This window comes from Bison bison, unplaced genomic scaffold (assembly GCF_000754665.1).
Source record: "Bison bison bison isolate TAMUID 2011002044 unplaced genomic scaffold, Bison_UMD1.0 scf7180017864185, whole genome shotgun sequence".
NCBI classification, from domain to species: Eukaryota; Metazoa; Chordata; class Mammalia; order Artiodactyla; family Bovidae; genus Bison; species Bison bison.
Window position 1 is genome coordinate 744,236 of NW_011494757.1, and position 6,464 is coordinate 750,699.

Below are 6,464 nucleotides of genomic sequence, written 5' to 3' on the forward strand. Positions count from 1 at the left end.
CACTTCAGTCGTGTCCGACTCTGTGCGACCCCGTAGACGGCAGCCCATCAGGCTCCCCCGTCCCTGGGATTCTTCAGCCTGAACCAGAAAAATATCATGTTCTATGAATACCTTGATGTGAAAAAGTGGAGAAACACTGGTCTTCTCACAATGGAAGATCAAGATTTAACTTTTTTCCAAACCCCAACCAATATGTACATGAACATCTCCACCCCCCGGGCTCTCTAAAAAGCTCGCGGTTTTGGTCAGAGAGACATACTGTTTACATCTTTATGACAATACATGCCATCAGAGCTGAACTATTTACAATTTTTAAAATTTGAACAGTGATTTTTTTCCCCTGGAATTATGGTTTTTCTTTTTCTTCTTGCTTTTCAACCCAAAACTCTCCACTAGTTTTTCTAAGTCCTCTTAACACAATGATTCATATTACAAATTGTATCAGTTTCATCATTTTGAAAACATTTCTACTGGGGATGTTCGGGCCACTCACGCTCCGTCGCTGGCACCCAGCTGTCATCTCAGGATTGCTTTGTCACCGTCCTGGGATTTTTTCCATGACCCTCTTTCACTTCATATCTCATTTCTTTCTCTCTCTTGCTGTCCTCCTTTGTTAAGAAAGCAAAAACAAGAAACAAAATCACATATTCCAGTAACTTTCCCCCCCTTTCTCCATATATAACATATTTATTGATTTTCCTGTTATGACAACATTTTTTTCTGGATGACTTTGTAACACAGAAACAAAAATGAATACACACACATACTTTACTACATTTCATACTTCAGTATGCATTTTTTACAATTCAAGCTCTGCGATGTTTTTCTTTTTTTACATTTTAAAGTAATCATAGACTCATTCAAAATTCTTTGAAGCTGCAAAGACAAGAGTGTGACATGCCGCTCACTTGTATCACGCACTTGGTTGCATCTTCGGTGGATGAGACGCGAGATCAAACCCAGGAAGCCGACACTGGTTCACTGCACTTACTTGAACTATTCAGTTCTTGTCATCTTTTATCCCGCACTCACCCGTGTGTGTGGGAGTGTTGAGTTGTAGTTCAGTTCAGTTCAGTCACTCAGTCATGTCTGACTCTTTTCGACCCCATGGACTGCAGCACGCCAGGCCTCCCGTCCATCACCAACTCCCAGAGCTTACTCAAACTCATGTCCATCATGTAGGTGATGCCATCCAACCATCTCATCTTCTGTCCTCCCCTTCTCCTCCCACCTTCAATCTTCCCCAGCATCAGGGGCTTTTCCAACGAGTCAGTTCTTCACATCAGGTGGCCAAAGTATAGAAGCTTCAGCTTCAGCATCAGTCCTTCCAACGAATATTCAGGACTGATCTCCTTTAGGATGGAGTGGTTGGATCTCCTTGCACTCCAAGGAGCTCTCAGGAGTCTTCTCCAACACCACAGTTCAAAAGCATCAATTCTGTGCTCAGCTTTCTTTATAGTCCAACTCTCACATCTACACATGACTACTGGAAAAACCATAGCTTTGACTAGATGGACCTTTGTTGGCAAAGTAATGTCTCTGCTTTTTAATATGCTGTCTAAGTTGGTCATAGCTTTTCTTCCAAGGAGCAAGCTTCTTTTCATTTCATGGCTGCAGTCACCATCTGCAGTGATTTTGGAGCCCAAGAAAATAAAGTCTCTCACTGTTTCCATTATTTCTCATCTATTTGCCATGAAGTTATGGGACTGGATGCCATGACCTTAGTTTTTTGAATGCTGAATTTTAAGCCATTTCTTCTCTTTCATCTTCATCAAGAGGCTCTTTAGTTTCTCTTTGCTTTCTGCCACTAGGATGGTATCATCTGCATATCTGAGGTTATTGTATTTCTCCCAGCAATCTTGATTCCAGCTGTGCTTCATCCAGCCTGGCATTTCCCCTGATGTACTCTGCATATAGGTTAAATAAGCAGGGTGACAATACACAGCCTTGAAGTACTCCTTTCCCAATTTTCAGCCAGTCTGTTGTTCTATGTCTGGTTCTAACTGTTGCTTCTTGACCTGGATACAGTGTTCTCAGGAGGCAGGTCAGATGGTCTGGTATTCCCATCTCTTGAAGAATTTTCCACAGTTTGTTGTGATCCACACAGTCAAAGTCTTTATAGCATAGTCAATGAAGATGAGGTAGATGTTTTTCTGGAATTCTCTTGATTTTTCTATGATCCAACATTTGTTGGCAATTCGATCTCTGGTTCCTTTGCCCCTTCTAAATCCAGCTTGTGCATCTGGAAATTTTCGATTCATGTACTGTTGAAGCCTCGCTTGCAGGATTTTGAGCATTACCTTGCTAGCGTGTGAAATGAGTGCAACTGTGTGGGAGTTTGAGCATTCTTTGGCATTGTCCTTCCTTGGGACTGGAATGAAAACTGGCCTTTTCCAGTCCTGTGGCCACTGCTGAGTTTTCCAAATTTGCTGGCATACTGAGTGCAGCACTCTCACAGCATCATCTTTCAGGATTTGAAAGAGCTCAGCGTGAATTCCTTCACCTCCACTAGCTTTGTTCATAGTTCATTCTCTTTCATTGCTGGGCAGCATTCTATGTATGGTTGTAGGCTTGTACCAGATTTCGTTTAACCATTCATCTGCTGAAGGACATTTGGGTGTTTAATATAGTTTTCTCTTATGCATAAAGCTGTGAGAAACATCCACGTGCCGGTTTCTGTGTGAAAACAGTTTCATTTCTCTGGGGTAGATGCACAGGAGTGCAGTTTCTGGGTTGCATGGTAAGTGTGTGTGAAGTTTTGTGAGACCCTTCCAAACTCTTTTCGAGAGTGGCTTTACATTTTTACATTCCCCCCAGCAGTGTATGAGAGGTCCTATTTCTCTCCATCCTCACAATTATCACAATCGTCTCTGCAATTATCACTTTTCTCTTTTAACCATTCCGCTAAATTTGCAGTTATATCTCACTGTAGGTTTAATTTACCTTTTCCTTAATAACTAATGAACACGCTTTCATTTCACCCACTGCCTTTTCAGAAACAGCACATGGGTGATAAAATTTGGGACTGTGCCTGTCTGAAAATGTTGTAATTTATATGCTCTCAATAGTTGGATGGTTTGGTTGCATGTAAAATTCTAGTTTAGAACAATTACTCTTCTGAATTTTTAAAGGCTGATTGTCTTCTCATTTCCAGTATTGCTACTGAAAAATCCAAATACTAATATTTCTAGTCTTTTATATGTGACTTGACTTTTCTTTCCTCTTGGAATCTTCAAGGATGTTTCATTTGTAGCAACTGTTCTGAAATTTAGTTATGTGGGTCTATTTTCATCAATTTTTCTGGGTATTCAAATGTAAATTTTTAAATTATTTTATACCTCTGGTTTCTCTTTTTCTCTTTCTGTAACTGCTATTGAAACTCCTGAATTAGACTTATTATTATCCTACTTTCTTCCTTATCCTATTCTTTCTTCTATTTTCTGTTTTATTGCTCTTCTTTTCTGCATTATGGTTAATTTTCTCTACTTCTTATCAAAACTGTCTACTGAGGTTTTCTTTCTGACTTTCATTTCTATTTTCAAGAGATCTATCAATATTTATTCTCTACTTCCTTTTTGAATAGCCAGTAACAGCAATTCTTGGAGGCAAATCCTAAGACTAGGCGCAGGGGCAAAAAGAACAGGCCAGCTTAAGGGAAAGAAATTACCTGGTCAAGAAGAGACTGCTGCTGCTGCTGCTAAGTCACTTCAGTTGTGTCCGATTCCATGCGACCCCATAGACAGCAGCCCACCAGGCTCCCTGGTCCCTGGGATTCTCCAGGCAAGAACACTGGAGTGGGTTGCCATTTCCTTCTCCAATGCATGAAAGTGAAAAGTGAAAGTGAAGTCATTCAGTCGTGTCCAACTCTTAGCGACCCCATGAACTACAGCCTACCAGGCTCCTCCATCCATGGGATTTTCCAGGCAAGAGTACTGGAGTGGGGTGCCAGTGCCTTCTCTGCAAGAAGAGGCTATCCAAGCTATTATCAAGTAGGATGGATTAGAGTCTGGAACTCTCTGCAAACTCATCAATAATTTTTGTCTATGTTAATTCCTGAATGGTCAGATCTCATAAGACAGCTGCTCTCTTGCTCTCTGTCCAACCCCTGCCTAACCTGGCCCTGCCTCACAGAAGCCAATCTACAAGCCAATCTACAAACAACCCAGATATTGAAACCAACAGAAGAGTTATTTTAAAGCACTTTACAGTAGCAATACTGGAAGTGAGAAGACAATCAAGCTTTAAACATTCAGAAAAGTAACTTCTAAACTAGAAATGAAAAAAAAAAAAGCCACTTCTGGACTAATTCCGTGTGACAAATCCAATGTTCTTATAAAAACACATAGGACATTTGGCTGATGAATAAAGCAGACTTAACTTTGGAAAGAAAGCAAATGTAACATAAAACCAAGCATCTGGCCACCATGAGTAAAGTGGTAATAATAACAGAAACAACATTTACTGCTATTGTTTTTATTACAATTTATATAACACCCACTGCATGCCAGATACTTTATAGTTCATTCTCTATTATCCTGAGAGTGAAAGTCGCTCAGTTGTGTCTGACTTTTTGCGACTCCATGGACTATACAGTCGATGGAATTCTCCAGGACAGAATACTGGAGTGGGGAGCCTTTCCCTTCTCCAGGGGATCTTCCCAACCCAGGGATCAAACTCAGGTCTCCCGCACTGCGGGCAGATTCTTTACTGTCTGAGCCACCAGCCACTTAATATCGAATCAGGGTCTCCTGCATTGCAGGCAGATTCTTTACCAGCTGAGCTATCAAGGCAACAATTAGTATTCCCATTTTTAACAAGGAATGAAATATTTTAATGAACATGTGCGTTAATATGAATATGTAAGTTAATACCACTTGGCCAAGACTCCATAACTAGTACTAAAAGGGCCTGGAATTAATTCTAAATTTCTATGCTCTAAGGATTGAGTTTTCCACTCAATATATCTCCAGAATTAACTTGCATGAATTAAAGCATACTAAAACTCAGCTTCCGCAATTTAGATAGCTATTACTACAATGTTCCAATCATCATGCTTAGAGAAGCGGGTAGGGGAGAAAGAGAAACTGGAAAAGGTCCAGAGGAAAGCTAAAACTTGAGTGATGAGGATGAAATGGTACATTATAAAGTATCTGGAATAGAGTTTGCTTACTTTCGAGAACACTAACTCAGCATCAAAGGATTTTCATAGAGGAAGATCTCCATTAGGATTCTATGTCCACAGAAAATTGAATGAAAAAAGGTAAATTCAGAGAAAGGAAGTTTAAGGAGTTCTAGCTGGCAAATGGCTAGACACTGCCATAGCAGCATTTTCAAAGTAGGCAGACCTGATATAAACAGAGGATGCCAACACAGAATGTATAAAAAACACAGTTCTTCCCTCCCCTTCATGCATGCACTGAGAGCAGCTCCTTCTCTGAAGATACGGGAGTCCATTTTTCTGTCCCTTGAATCTGGTTTGTCCATGGCAGTGATCAATGGGACATTAGCACACGTGATTCAGGAGACTTTTGAAAACCATTTGAGACGCAAGAGTCCACCAACTGCCAGATATGTGACTCGTGCATGTGCGCTAAGTCACTTCAGTTGTGTCTGACTCTTCGTGACCCCATGGACCGTAGTCTGCCAGGCTTCTCTGTCCAAGGGATTCTCCAGGCAAGAATACTGGAGTGGATTGTCATGCCCTCCTCCAGGGGACCTTGCCAACCCAGGAATTGAACCAGCATCTCTTTTGTTTCCTGAACTGGCAGGTGGGTTCCTTACCACAAGAGCCACCTGGGAAGCCCAGATATGTGACGGAAGTCATACTAAATCATCTAGCGATGGTCTCTCCACTAGCTAACCACAGATGCATGAGAAAGCCTGATAGAGAAGAGCTGAGCTGGACCAGACCAGTAGACTCACCCAACAGAACCCAAAGAACTGTGAGCAATATCAAATTGCTGTTTGAAGCCACTGAGTCTTAAAGCGGGTTGTTCACAGCGAAGCTAATAAAGGTCTGTCTAGTCAAAGCTATGGTTTTTCCAGTAGTCATGTACAGATGCCAAGAGTTGGACCATAAAGAGAGCTGAGTGCCGAAGAATTGATGCTTTTGAACTGTGGTGTTGGAGAAGACTCTTGACAGTCTCTTGGACTGCAGAGAGATCAAAGCAGTCAATCCTAAAGGAAATCAATCCTGACTATTCATTGGAAGGACTGATGATGAAGCTGAAACTCCAATACTTTGGCCACCTCATGGGAATAACTGACTCATTGGAAAAGACCCTGATGCTGGGAAAGATTGAGCGCAGGAGGAGAAGGGGACAACAGAGGATGAGATGGTTGGATGGCATCACTGACTTGATGGACAGGAGTTTGAGCAAGCTCTGGGAGTTAGTGATAGACAAGGAAGCCTGGTGTGCTGCAGTCTATGGGGTCCCAATGAGTCAGACGCAACTGAGCAACTG

The 6,464-nt window shown here is 41.6% G+C and overlaps 1 long non-coding RNA gene across 1 annotated transcript in view; it reads right to left on the reverse strand.

The window, feature by feature from the left end:
- Positions 1 to 39: 39 nt before the first annotated feature.
- LOC104991302 overlaps positions 40 to 6,464 on the reverse strand; it is a 28,563-nt gene continuing 22,138 nt past the window's right edge. Inside the window, exon 3 of the long non-coding RNA XR_825596.1 lies at positions 40 to 608. This is a non-coding gene — a long non-coding RNA (uncharacterized LOC104991302). The remainder of the gene's footprint in view (positions 609 to 6,464) is intronic.